The sequence below is a fragment of the Callospermophilus lateralis genome, chromosome 1, assembly GCF_048772815.1.
Source record: "Callospermophilus lateralis isolate mCalLat2 chromosome 1, mCalLat2.hap1, whole genome shotgun sequence".
In the NCBI taxonomy this organism is placed as follows: domain Eukaryota; kingdom Metazoa; phylum Chordata; class Mammalia; order Rodentia; family Sciuridae; genus Callospermophilus; species Callospermophilus lateralis.
Genome location: NC_135305.1, coordinates 212,425,334 through 212,440,245, shown reverse-complemented (window position 1 = coordinate 212,440,245; position 14,912 = coordinate 212,425,334). Strand labels below are relative to the sequence as shown.

The window sequence follows — 14,912 nt, the reverse complement described above, 5'->3', positions numbered from 1 at the left end:
ATTGGCTGAAGAGCAGAAAAATATATGTAGTTCAAGCACATGGTCGACTATTATTCAGTCAAAAAAAAAAAAAAAGAATGAAGTCCTGTCATTCAGCACAACTTGGATGGAACTGGAGCACATCATGTTCAGTGGACTCACCAGGCAAAGAAGGAAAATTACTGCCTATAGTTGCCCTCCCAAGTGTCTTCTCAGAGCACTCTTAATGTCCTTGTTCCTCAGACTGTAGATGAAGGGGTTCAGCATGGGGGTGACCACAGTGTACATCACAGAGGCTGTTGCAGTAGAACATGAGTTTGGGGTCACAGCAGAACTGAGGTACACACCTAGGCTTGTGCCATAAAATAAAGAGACCACAGAGAGGTGAGATGCACAGGTGGAGAAGGCTTTGTGCTTTCCCTGAGCTGAAGAGATTGCACGGATGGAGGACACGATCTTGGAGTAAGAGTATATGATGCCAGTGAAGGTACAGCAAGCCAGAAGTAAAGATGAAAAATATATCACTATGTCATTGAGAAAAGTGTCAGAACAAGCACAGTGGACCACCTGGTTAAGTTCACAAAAGAAGTGGGGAATTTCCACATTTGTGCAGAAGGACAATCGCAACACCATTAAGCTTTGTAACAGAGCATTTGGGAAACTCAAGGTCCAGCACATCAGAACCAGAAACACACAGAGCTCATGGTTCATGATTACTGTGTAGTGCAGGGGGTGACAGATGGCCACATACCGGTCATAGGCCATCACAGTCAGAAGAAAGATGTCCAGCCCTGCAAAGTGTATGAAAAAATACATCTGGGTGATGCAGCCTGTGTAGGTAATGGCCTTGCTCTGTGTCTGGATGTTCAGCAGCATCTTGAGGATGGTGGTGGAGGTGAAGCAGATGTCCACAAAGGACAGGTTGGAGAGGAAGAAGTACATGGGTGTGTGCAGGTGGGAGTCTGAGATGGTGGCCAGGATGATGAGCAGGTTCCCCCTCACAGTACCAGGTACATGGACAGGAACAGCCCAAAGATGAGGGGCTGCAGTTCTGGGTCCTCTGAAAATCCCAGAAGAATGAATTCTGAAATCTGTGTGTCATTCCTTGATTTTTTTGGTGGCTGTGACAATTAGTGGAAAAGAGAAAGAGAGAGAGGGAGAGAGAGAGAGAGAGTGATGCATTACAATTTAATTTCTATTTCACTCTCATATTTTGTTGTAGTAAAGACATCATTTTTATATTTTATCTGAATCTGGTCTCCTTTCAAGACATCACCCTAAACTTTTTTTTTTTTAGAAAATTCTTCCCATTTCTCAGCATTTCCTTAAGTTCAGTATTCTACAATTATAGTGAGAGACTCCTAATGCATTTGAAGAACAAAAGCTGAGTGTTTACTATGTTCTAGAAATAATCTAGAAAATGTGTGAACCGTTCAGAAAAAAAATGTCCCTACAATATAAAGATGGATAAAAATTAAAAGCAAACTTGCAAAATTATTCAACATGCCAGGGAAGACAGATGCTTGAAAGAAGAGGAAAGAAGGTAAGAAACAAGACAGTGGATAAAGATGCTTTTTAAAAAATCAACTTCTGGCAAGAACAGCAAAGAAAGTGACAAATAAGATTTGAACAAAATCTGAAGAGAGAAAGAGCAAGTGCCAAAAAGAGCAAGTCGTTAGGGAAGGTTGTCTGGCAGGAGGTACAGACTATACAAAGGCCCGAAGGAAGCTGCCCATTTCAGATATCCAGGGCTAACAAGAACTAGGGTGGCAAGAGGAAAGACCAAGAGGGACAGGGGCGGCTCTAAGGCTGAGAGCACAACAGTGGTAACCCGAGGTTGGGAAGGTGAGCAAGGAAGGGAGGACATACATGGGTTAATTGATGGGTACAAAAACACAAGAGAATTAAATTCTAGTGTTCCACAGCACAGAAGTGGGCCTTGGGCTACCCATATTTTTTCTTTATTTCAAAGTAGTTAGAAAACAGGAGTTTGAGATTTCCTGTCGGTAGTAATGATAAACATTCAAGGGCATGGGTATGATAATTACCCCAATTTGGTCATTAAACATTTACACATGTATTTATGGAGAGAGAGAGATGCATTATTCTTCACCAAAATATATGCAATTAAATATGTGTGAACGGAACATGTAAATAAATTTAAGAAGAAGGTTCTCCTTATAATTTCTTCTGTAGGATACTTTCTTTGGTGGTATATATTCCAAGATGGGATTATGCTTGTTAAGAGAAGATCCATGTGTAGCTCTTTGTATCTCAGAGCTTAAAGCAATTTGCTGAGTTAAAAAAATGTCAGCCCAGTAATTGTATTTGTTATGATTGCATGAACATAGTAAAGTTCCCACAAACACCATTTCTTTAACTGTAAATGTGATGATAATGGTACCCAATACATAAGGACCTTTTGAGAAGCAAATGAGGTAATGTGTAGGTAATTTTAACTTAATTTACAGAAGGTAGGTAGTGGAGAGGGATGTGGACAGAGATGCTGAACAATGTTGAATATAGATGCAAAAAAAAATGAATCCATGCTGAGATCCATACACAGCTCTGATTATTGCAGCACTGTTAACAACACCCAAGATGTGGAATCGGCCAGGGGATGAATAGTGAAAGAAAATGTCCATTAGTAGTAGGATGGATACAAAATACAACAGAATCTTATTCAGCCTAAGAAACAATGAAATCCTGTTACTTGTAGCAACATGGATAGAAATGGAGCTCATTATTATAAGTGAAATTGGCCAGGACAGAAAGACAAATCCCTCACGCTGTCATTCATGTGTAGAAGCTACAGCTCCTGAAAGAGAGTGGAATCGTGGTCGCTGGAGACAGGGAAGTTTAGGAGGGAGGGAAGACAGAGACAGGGGAGACACTAAGCTCCCACACACTGATAGGCAGGAGGAGAAGCTCTGGTGGTCTGCAGCAGAGGAGGGGAACGGTAGCCATAGAAACCTTTCAACATTTTAAAGTAACTAGAAGAGTCTGAAGTTTCTCAATATGTAGAAGTGATTAATGCTTAAGGAGAAGGAAATGCTAACTACCCTGACTGGTTCATTTCACAAAATATGCATCTTCCAAATTATTCTATGCACCAAATAAATCTAGGGATGTTATGTGTCCATTAAAATATTTTAAAAATTGTATTTAGCATGTTGAAGAACCAAGTAATCTTGTGCCACTGAAACATCAAGACAAATGATTCTGCCCAACTCTTTGCTTTTGCACAATTAAATTTGCTACAAAATTTTTCCTTTGAATTGTAGTGCACTGTCATTTGATTTCTACCTGTCGTCTTGAGACCTGGTCACTGTATCAGGAACCCCCATTAGGAATGTGGAAGCTGGTGAACTTATGATGGGGTTATGTCCTGATAAAGCCACCAGAAGAGTTGTAACATCATAAGTCAAAAATGCACTAACATCCTCAACCAACCAACATCCCAGCTGAGTAGCATGGCAGCTGTGGAGTCTCAGGTGCTCACGCAGGGAATGGCCTGGCTTACCAGGAGTCCAGCTCTGTGCTACAAGAGTGCAGCATCATTAAAGGGTATTGTATTATGTATCACCAACCTGGAAAAGATCAAAATTGAAAATTCAAAGCAGATTCTTTTTATAATGCATATCATTTTTAGATCCTCATAAATTTCAAAAAGTCATGATTATTTTGAGCCTCATAATTTGGGGGACTATCTGCATGCCATTCTCAGGTTCACTTGCTCTGAAACCAACACACACACTCGCACATACACATACACACAATAGCCCAGTGTGTTCATGCTCTTCTCACCCCAGCCACACTATCCAACAGGAATGGATACAAGGCAAGTTGTCAAATTCAGATTCACTTTCCCCTAAAGAATGAAGCAATGGTGCTCAGGAACTCCAGGATCTCGGTCTCCCATCATAGGTAACCTTGGAGATCCATTTTTGTATGGACGTTATCTGCTCTGCATTTAAAGAAACAAGAAATATGCTCAATAAAGGGAAGGGGATGCAAAAGGGACCAGAGAGAGGAACCGTCTAAGGAGGAAGGGGTCCCTAGGATGCTGCAAGGAAGGAGAAGCTGCCTTGATTCTGGTGGCATTTCCCGCCCATGTCTCCCTCGGTGGCCAGCAAAACTATAAGGGGTCAAAATAAAGAAAGGGCATATTTTCAGCATCCAGAAACATACACATCAACATTCAAATAGACAAACTGAATGTTGCAAGCCAAGAACCCTCGAAAGGAAGTTCTCCAAGAACAAAAAATGCTCTCCACACTGTCCCCAGAACAGCAGGGGAATGGCCTCCCTGAGGCTGCTGCTCTCTGGCCATGAGAGGAAGAGAACAGCCACGTCCTGTCAGTCCAAGGGGGAGCATTCTGAGGAACGGCAGCAGAGGAGACATATACAGCTCCTCAGACTGCTCATTAGGCGTGTTCCTCATTATGGCAACACTGGGCACACAACCAATTCCCCTGCTGGACACTGCTCTGTACACAAGAATGCTTCTTTTTCAAGCAGATTCTCTATTCCCAAGAGTCAGAATTAAAGTCAGAAGAATTCATCCTATTACTTCATCTCTTCTTCCTTCCAGAGATTTAACCAAGACACCACAAGCTGAAGTTCTCTTCCGAGTCTGACAGGAAGAACCTATCTTACCCATGAGGCTTGGAATGGTTAGGTGATGTGTCCATTGGGCCCATTGGGAGTCAGGATCCCAACACATGAATTTTGGAAGAGGCAGAAATATTAAGTCAATAACAGAATTTCCCCAGACCAGGAACTACCTGCCTTGAACAGGTGCTCAATAGGCATTTGAGAGGGGAAAACATGGTGGCAGGAAGGGAGTGAGCCACCAGGGCGCTGTGCTGCCAGACCTGCAGATCTTACCTAGCCAGAATACTGCATCTCTGAGGTGTTAGTGCACCCCTATCCAGATGCTCTGGATGAGGATCTAAAAATGATATGCATTATAATTTGGTTAATTTTTTCTCTTCTACCCCTTCATCCTCCATCCCTCACATGTCCAACATATGTGAAGATAGAACTTTGCATGAAATAAGACTTTGAGGACTGAGCCATCTGAATAATATAATATAGAGGTGTTGTATATGCCCCTTTTTTCTCTTCCTTTTTATTCTTTCATTTTTCTTTTCCCCCCTCCAATTTTTACTGTGTTAACATCTATATTTTTCTAAATATCTATGTGTGTTTGTTTTATGTATTCTACTGTCATTCCATGTACGTGACTAATCCTCTTGCTACTAACCCTCCCTTTCACTAGATTTCTCCTTCCTACTTCCTAAGCTATATTAACTCTATATCCTCACATCCTACCTCCTCAGCACATCGTCCTAAGCCATACCCCCAGTTTATTGTCCATGTCAGAAACTGTAATCCTGTTTACAAAACTACTGATTATATTTTAGATAATAATTGAATCCAACATTTCTGTACAACTAGACTAAACTGTAAACATTTTAATAACAATAAATTGTTCATAGATGGTATATTGTTGATATTGGGATCTGTTAACATTGTCCTTTCCCACAAGACCACTACAAACCTATAGGGTAAAAACAATAATAATCTAGACCTGCAGAGCTGAAAGGAAGACATGAGCAACATGAAAAGACAAGGGAAGAAAGTGCCTCCAAACAAATGAAGATATCACATCATTAGAATCATTGGCAGCCACAGCAGGAGGAATGAGAGAAGGAGTTTAGGATGTACATGGTTACAGTGTTCTGTGAGCTCAAGGAAGATATAAGAGAGCAAATACAGCTAAAGATCACTTTGACAAGGAGCTACATAAACAAATACAGGAAGAAAAGATCACCTCAACAGGGAGATAGAGGTGCTAAAAAACAAACAAACAGAAATCATTGAAATTAAAGAAACAATAAACCAAATTAAAAGCTCTAAGGGGTCTACCAACAGAGTAGACCACTTAGAAGATAGGACATCAGACATTGAAGACAAAATATATAATCTTGAAAAAATATAAAGCACACAGTGGTAATGGTAAGAAACCATGAGCAGAACATTCAAGAATTATGGGTTAGTATAAAAAGAACAAATTTAACAGTTATTGGGATAGAGGAAGGCATAGAGGTCCAAACCAAAGGAATAAAGAATCTATTCAATGAAACAATATCAGAAAATTTTCCAAACATGAAGAATGAATTGGAAATCCAAATTCAAAAGATGCCTACAGGATGCCAAGTATACAAAATCCCAACAGATCCACACCAAGGCACATTATAATGAAAATGCCCAACATACAGAATAAGGAGAAAATTTTAAAATCCACAATAGAGAGGAATAAGATTACATATACGGGAAAACCAATTAGGATAATGGCAGATTTTTCAACACAGACCCCAAAAGCTAGAAGATCCTGGAACAACATATATCAAGCTCTGAAAGAAAATGGGTGCCAACCAAGAATCTTGTATCCAGCAAATTTAAGCTTTAGATTTGAAGATGAAACAAAAACCTTCCATAATAAACAAAAGTTAAAAGAATTTATAGCTAGAAAACCGACACTACAAAACATCATTGGAAAAATATTCCATGAAGATGAAACAAAACACAAAGAAAGTCAGCAGAGGGAAGTAGTACTCTAAAGGAAAAACTAATCAAAGAAGAAAATCAAGTCAAGTTAAATAACAAAAATAAACAAATATTACTGGAAATACAAACAATGTCTCAATAGTAACCCTGACTGTTAATGGCTTAAACTCACCAATCAAAAGACATAGACTAGCAGATTGGATTTAAAAGAAGACCCAACAATATGCTGCCTCCAGGAATCTCATCTGATAGGAAAACATATACACAGACTGAAGGTGAAAGTTTGGGACAAATCATGCCACTCAAACAGACTGTGGAAGCAAGTAGGGGTTTCCATCCTTGTATCAAATAAAGTAGACTTCAAGCCAAGATTAATCAAAAGGGATAAAGATGGACATTACATACTGCTCAAGGGAACCATACACCAACAATACATAACAATCATAAATATATGTGCCCCAAACAATGGTGCAGCTATGTTCATCAAACAAATTCTTCTCAAGTTCAAGAGTCAACTTGATCACAACACAATAAACTTGTGTGACTTTAACACACCTCTCTCAATATTGAATATATCTTCGAAACAAAAGTTGAATAAATAAACTCTAGAACTCAATAATACAATCAATAACTTAGACTTAACTGACATATATAGAATATTTCAACCTGCATCAAGTGAATACACTTTCTTCTCAGCAGCACATAGAACCTTCTCTAAAAGAGACCATATACTATGCCACAAAGCAACTCTTAGCAAATACAAAAGGGTAGAGATACTACTATGTATTTTATCAGATCATAATGGAATGAAATTGGAAATCAAAATAAAAATTACTCCAACATCTGGAGACTAAGCAATATGCTACTGAATGAATAATGGGTTGCAGAAGATATCAAAGAAGTGATTAAAAAATTCTTAGAGGTAAATGAGAACATAGACACAACGTATCAAAATCTCTGGGACACTATAAAAGCAGTTCTAAGAGGAAAGTTCATTGCAGAGAGTTCATACCTTGAAAGAAGAAAAAGTCAACAAATAAATGACCTCACTTTACATCTCAAAGCCCTAGAAAAAGAAGAACACAATATCATCAAAAGCAGTAGAAGGCGAGAAATAATTAAAATTAGGCTGAAATCAATGAAATCAAAACAAAAGAAACAATTGAAAAAATTGACAAAACAAAAAGTTGGTTCTTTGAAAACATAAATAAAATTGACAGACCCTTAGCTATGCTAATGAAGAGAAGGAGAGAGAGAACTCAAAGTACCAGCATGTATGATGAAAAAGGTACTATCACAACCGACACTATAAAATATAGAAGATAATTAGAAATTATTTTGAAAATTTATACTCCAATAAAATAGAAGATAGTAAAGCCATTGACAAATTTCTTAAGTCATATGACTTGCCCAGACTGATTCAGGAAGATATACACAATTTAAACAGATAAATATCAAGTGATTAAATAGAAGATGCCATAAGAAGCCTACCAACCAAGAAAAACCCAGGACCAGACAGTTACATGGCAAAATTCTACAAAACCTTTAAAGAAAAACTAATACCAATAGTCTTCAATTTATTTAAGTACATAGAAAAATTAGCAGCACTTACAAACTCATTCTATGAAGCCAATATCATCCTGATTCCAAAACCAGGCAAAGACACATCAAAGAAAGAAAACTTTAAATAAACCAATATCTCTAATGAACATAGATTCAAAAATTCTCAATAAAATTCTGGCAAATCGAATACAAAAACATATCAAAAAGATTGTGCAAAGACACATCAAAGAAAGAAAACTTTAAATAAACCAATATCTCTAATGAACATAGATTCAAAAATTCTCAATAAAATTCTGGCAAATCGAATACAAAAACATATCAAAAAGATTGTGCACCATGATCACCATGATCACAAAAGATTGTGCACCATGATCACAGGGATGCAAGGATGGTTCAATATAAGGAAATCAATAAATGTATTTCATCACATCAACAAACTCAAAGATAAGAATCATATGATCATCTCAATAGTCTCAGAAAAAACATTTGACAAAATACGGCATCCCTTCACATTCAAAACACTAGAAAAACTAGGGATAACAGGAATATATCTCAACATCGTAAAGGCTATCTATACTAAGCCCCAGGCCAACATCATTCTAAATGGAGAAAAATTGAAGCCATTCCCTCTAAAATCTGGACCATGACAGGGATACCCTCTTTCACCACTTCTATTTAACTTAGTCCTTGAAACACTGGCCAGAGCAATTAGACGAAAGAAATTAAAAGGATATATATAGTAAAAAATGAACTTAAATTAGCACTATCTGGTGACCCTGGGCAGGTCATTCCTTGTGAGCTTCGTCCTGTGGCTTACTTTACACAGATCCTCCATGAAGAAGGGAGAATCTACCCCATTTATACATAATGTGCCAAGGTCTGTAAGTTTGATATCTTGTCATGAGGAAACATTCAAGAGGCAAATGTCAAATTGTTTAGGCAGAAACTGAGCTACAAAGTCCAGCATCTGACCTAAAATCAGAACTGAGTTGGTGGAGGCCTTCATGGTGGAGAAGGCTTTGGAATGCCTGCACTTTAACTCTGGACCACAGCCTCAGTGCTAAATATGGAACCACCGTGTGACCCCACAATCCCACCACTGCTGTTTGTTTAGTCAGCCTTGTCATTGTTGTGAGGAAAAGACCCGACAAGAGCAGCACAGAGCGGGAAAGTTGATTTAGGGCTCATGGTTTCAGAGGTCTCAGTACATAGATGGCTGACTCCATTGCTCTGAATCTGAGATGAGACAGAACATTATCACAGAAGGGTTTGGAGATGGAAAATAATAAGGAGTCAGAGAGAGCTCTACTCACCATGGACAAAACATAAACCCCAAAGGAACAACCCCACTGACCTAATGTTCCAACTACATCCTACCTGCCTCTAGTTACCACCCAGTAATTCTCTATCAGTGGATGAGTGCACTGATTAGGTTATTTCACCTCTGAACTTTCTTGTACTGTTTAACACATGAGCTTTTGGGAAACACCTCATATCTAGACCATAAGAGTCAGTATTCATTCAAAAGAATGAAGTATCTCAAATATCTCCATTTCTACATTTGGTTCAACATTATTCAAAATAGCCAAGACCTGGAATCCACCTAAGTACCCATCAACAGATGAATGGATAAAGAAAATGCAGCACATATACACAATGGAACAGGATTCATCCATAAAAATAGATGAAGTCCTGTTCTAACAAAATGGATGGAACTAAAGGTCATAATGTGAAGAGAAATTAGCAGACACAGAAAGACAAGTGCCACATGACCTCATTCCAGTGTGAAACGTAAAAATTTTAATTTCATCAAACTCAAGATTCAAATATGAGTGATGAGTTGGTTTGGGGGAGAGAAAGTTGGGGAAGGTTGGCCTCATAGAATGAGTTTGTAAGTGCTGCTAATTTTTCTATGTACTGAAAGATATTTCCATCAGATAAAGAGGAATAAGTCCATGAGCTCTACTGTACAACATGGTCAATAGAGTTAATAATATATTGAATCTTCAAAAGTACCAAGAGAAGATATTAAGAGTAGATGTTAAGCTTATCAAGTAGATATTAAGACTGTCATTCTGCACCACAAGCGATAAATCCATAATGTATATGATGATGACCTATATTTAGTCATTCATATGTACCTATATATATGTACGTAGGAATGTGTGCATGTAGACATATATATTTGAAATGTACATATATACGCAGAACATTATGGTTTATGTTATAAATGAATGCAACTTTATCTGTCAATTTAAAATGTAGTCCACCAATCAAGTCTGGGAGCCTCAAGATCAACTGGGTATTAGTTTCAAATGCACAGTCTCTGGGTCACCCTGACCTCCCTGATCATAATCTACATTCAAAAAAATCCCCAAGTGATTCGTATTTGCATTGACTTTGGAAAACTTCTGGTCTAGAAAGGATGTTTCTCACCTCCCTATGTTGACCTCTGTGTGAGGGAACCCTGTGGTGTGGTCTCCTGTGCATTGAGGAATGATGAGTGACATCCCTGGCTTCAGCCCACAGTCAAAGACCCAAAGTAGTGGTTAGAGCTGGACAGTCCTTCTGCAGAAAATGTGAAAGTGATGACTAACTGTAAAATATAAAACAAGGTCTCCATGGGGCAGAATCAGAGAAGAAAATAGTTCATTTTTCCAGTGGTACCAAAAAGTTTATGAATTATATTCTGTGAATTTGCACCAGGAAAGTGAGAAGCAAAGTAATTTGATGCACCAAGAAATATCAGTTTTATAGATTTTCCCCAGAGTGGAACATAGTAAAATAACTGAAAAGAGTCTGAAAATCCTTACTGTGCCTAGTTGGAGCCATCTTGAGTGGGTTAGAGACGGGTCCGTGAGTCCAGCACAGCACAGGGAGGTGGACTCAGGCTCTGAGCTGCCTGAATGGGTCCTGGGAGGACGTCTCCTTCACCACCACCATCACTATCTCCCAGGAGCCACTCAATGCTGGACTCATCACAAGGGTTGCCAGGAAACCCTTGTGATGTCACAGTGACCTGAGCCAATGAGGAACAAGGTAATGGTCACAATGGCAGCTGTCTGTGGAGCATCTGCTCTGGGCAGCTCATTTTCTGTGAGCTTTAACCTTAGTTCACACAGAAACTGAAGAAGGGGGAATCTACCAAGTATGTCTATAAGGAGCCTAGGTTTGTAAGTTTGATTTCCCGTCACACGGGAAGTCTTCAAGAGGCTAGTGTCAACTTATTTAGACAGAATACAAGCTAGAGAGTCCAACCCCTGATCACCTAAAATCAGAACTGAGGTAATGGAGGCCTTCATGGTGGAGAAGGCCTTGGAATGCCTGCACTTGACTCTAACACTGGACCACAGCCTCAGTGCTAATTAATGGAACCATCATGTGAGCCCGCAGTCCCACCACTGGAAATGGTCATCCAAGAAAATGAAGGTGGCATCTCAGAGACTTCTGCACTTCCATATCACTGCAGCATTTACCAGAGTAGGCAGAGCGGAATCCACTTAGGTGTCTTTTCATGGATGGATGGATAAGAAAACACCTTATGTATACTCAGGGGAGTATGGTTCAACCATAAAAATGTAAGAAATCCTGTCAATTGTGACAACACAGATGGAAATGGAAGTCCCTAAATAAGTGAAATTAGGGAGACAGAAAGACAATGCCACATATGGAATCTCACATGTGGAATCTACAAACACTGATTTCATGGAAATAAAAAGACTGAAATGGTGGTACCAGGAATTGATGTGGTTTGTGGGGTTGTGGGGAGAGATGTTGGTCAAAGGATCTGAGGTTCAGCTAGACAGGAGGAAGAGTTCAGAGTTCTACAACTTGGTGATTCTAGTTAGTTACAGAATCTTTAATAATACTGAGTGAATATTGAGCGTCTCACCACAAAATATAACAATTATGTGAAGTGATGCACCTGACAATTAGCTGGATTCAGTCATTCCACAATACATGTGTTCTTGAAAATGTTCTGCTGTAGGCCATAAACACAATTTCCTGTGTATTTAAGGAGAGTTATCCATCACCAACTGGCAACCTCAATGCCAACTGGGAGCTCTTAGACAAACACAATCTCACCTCAATAATGTGCCAAATCACAACATGCATTTCAACCACATCCCCAAGTGATTCATATTCACACTGAAGTTGTCAGAAAAGTGTTTCTCAAACTCCCCACCATTGACATTTGAGCTAAACAACACCTTGGTGTGAGGGGTCCTGTGCTTTGCTGGACACTGAGCAGCATCCTTAGCCTCAACTGCTAGGCACAGTAAAAATCCCAAGTTGTAACAACCCCAAACTTCCTAAACCTTTGCCACTTGTCTCCATCATCATGCCTGGTGGAAGACCAGTGCCCTGGAGCAAGAGACATGGAATGCCAGGAGGAAAGCTCCTTCTTACTCAGTTCATAATTAGAGGCAGATCTCTTAGCCTCTGGACTTCATTTATACAGATGTAAAAAAAAATAATCCTTGTACATCTGTAAAAATGAAATGAAGCAATCCTTGTAAGATTTTAACTTCAGTCTATGCTTCACACACTCAAGAATATCTCTAAATATATATCTAATAATTACCTAATGTTTTATAAATGAAGGCATAAATGACCATTTTATACTTGATATCCAAGCATGAAACTCATAAGTGCCTTTGAAAAAGCATCATGAATCCAAGGGTTCTGGCAAATTCCCATGACTTTAACAATAGTTTTCACATTTTCTCCTTTGATAAAGAGGGAATAGCAATTTCCTAAAGATAATTGGAAATGTGCCCCTCTATAAGACCATGCTTGGGAGATCGTCAGAATCTAGCAAAGCCAAGGAGCTCAGACGATTGAGAAAATTGTAGCTAAAGGTTGGGCACAAATGCTAAGTAGTTTGGACTTCTGGAATATGGAGGATTTTATGGACAAAGAAAAGCAAAGTTTAGTTTCACCTAATTGCTCTGATCTCCTGGGAACATAGAAGGAGAAGGAACATTTTCCTTGATGCTCACAACAATGTCCCCCAGAGAAGTCAAGTTCTCAGGGGAAGGAGTTAGGAGAGGACTGAACCTAATGAGTAGAGACAAGGAGCTACGTGTAGATGCCCTGATGTTGTCCCTCAGAGCAGGCAATCACAAGCTGAGCAGGATGTGGTGGCTTGTTCTAAAGTCCTAAGTCTGGCTCGGGGGCCAGGGCTTCCCTCTCCTGCTGTCTTTTTCTGGGGACAGAGCTTGAGTCTCCACCATCAACTAGGTGGACTCCAGACTTCCACAGGGAGTCCTTCCTGGAGACCCCATCCATGTGAGTCTGAGACCTGGTAGGTCCTGCAGGAAACGTTCATCAAGAACAGAAGCTGACAGCATGGACCCAGCCAGCCCAGAGCTGAGAGAGCTGAGTGCTGACTCACTCATCTGCCACTGGTTAACATGTTAAAAAGAGAAGCGACTCTCAGACTCTGCAGTGCTTAGATCATTGCTGACAGCATATAATGGGAACAGAGTCTTATTGGACAAGACTGGGAAAGTGTATCAAGTATTTTCCATAAAATGAGAACATATCCAGGGAGCTCCCCAGGAGCAGGTTGGGAAAAATGAGTCTCAGGGGTGGCGGGTTGTGCAGTGAGGTGAGGGCATTTCTTTAATTTCAACCTGAAGAGTATTCAAGCCACTTCCATATTCATTACAAAGGTGAGACTAATGGGTTGCTCACAAATACTGCCTTGCTACCCTCCTTCAGGTGACACACATCTCACAGCATCCTCTCTAGTGCTGGGTGGTCACTTGAGTGAAATAGTTTTTATTTGATAGGTCAAAAGACAAAATTAAAGGGCTTTATTTTTCAGTTCTTTCCTTACTGCCCAGGGTAAGTACATTTTTTACCTTGTTAGCCTTTTTCTCTTTGCAATTGCAAATACTTTGCTTCTGTAGGAACTGAGCATCTTTATATTCTGCGTTCAAAGAAAGAATTGGAAGTTATTTTTACAAACATTGCTCCTTGCCATGAGCTCTTTATATACATCTTGAAATTTAGAGAGGGAACATGTGAGTTTATGAATTTCAGGTAGCCAACTCTAAGAGTTGGTCATGTTGCTGACCCACCCCACCACTGCTTTGCTTTTTATATTTAATCTTCCTCTGCATGATGTGTAATAATCAAGTTCCTTTTTTGCCATTCTCATCTAGTTTCTTATCCATTTTTCCTTGGGGTGGTTCTATTTTTATGAGTAGCAACACCCTTTCCCCTCTTGTGGAACATATTCTGTTACATTCAAGTGAAAATAGACTGTGTCTTACTCAGAAGCCCGTGTTTCATACACAGGAGTCTCATTACCTCCTCAGAGATGGCCTCTCTGCACAGTTGGAATAGGCACCTGGCCTCACGGGTTTACTGCTGGGAATAGGTGGAAAGATGCAGATAGCACTCCTGGCTCACGTGTGTGGTAGGAACTCATGAAGGGAGCGTTGGTGGTGCTCAAACCATGGTGGTTACTCACTCCATCGCTCCCACTGCTATATCCAGTGTCCTAAGCACATTTGGATCCACTTATGTTTTTACAGGCTATAATTAGAAGTTGGAATACCACTACTTTCAATGCTCCTAATAAAACGTATTTTTTATTATTTTATTTACAGGTATTTTTCAATCTTGAACTAGAGACTCATGATGATGGTTATTTTAGTTATTTTTTAAATTTATTTATTCTAATTAGTTATACATGACAGCAGAATGCATTTCAATTCATAGTACACATATAGAGCAAAATTTTTCATATCTCTAGTTATACACATTCATGTCTTCATGTA

General features: G+C 39.4%; 1 protein-coding gene and 1 pseudogene across 1 annotated transcript in view; one reads left to right on the top strand and one right to left on the bottom strand.

Annotated features, from left to right (window-relative positions):
* Window positions 1-14,912, top strand: part of LOC143642118 (adhesion G protein-coupled receptor E2-like) — a 93,401-nt gene that overhangs the window by 46,366 nt on the left and 32,123 nt on the right. The window lies entirely within an intron of this gene.
* LOC143400011 (olfactory receptor 7A10-like) overlaps window positions 166-14,912 on the bottom strand; it is a 30,497-nt pseudogene continuing 15,750 nt past the window's right edge.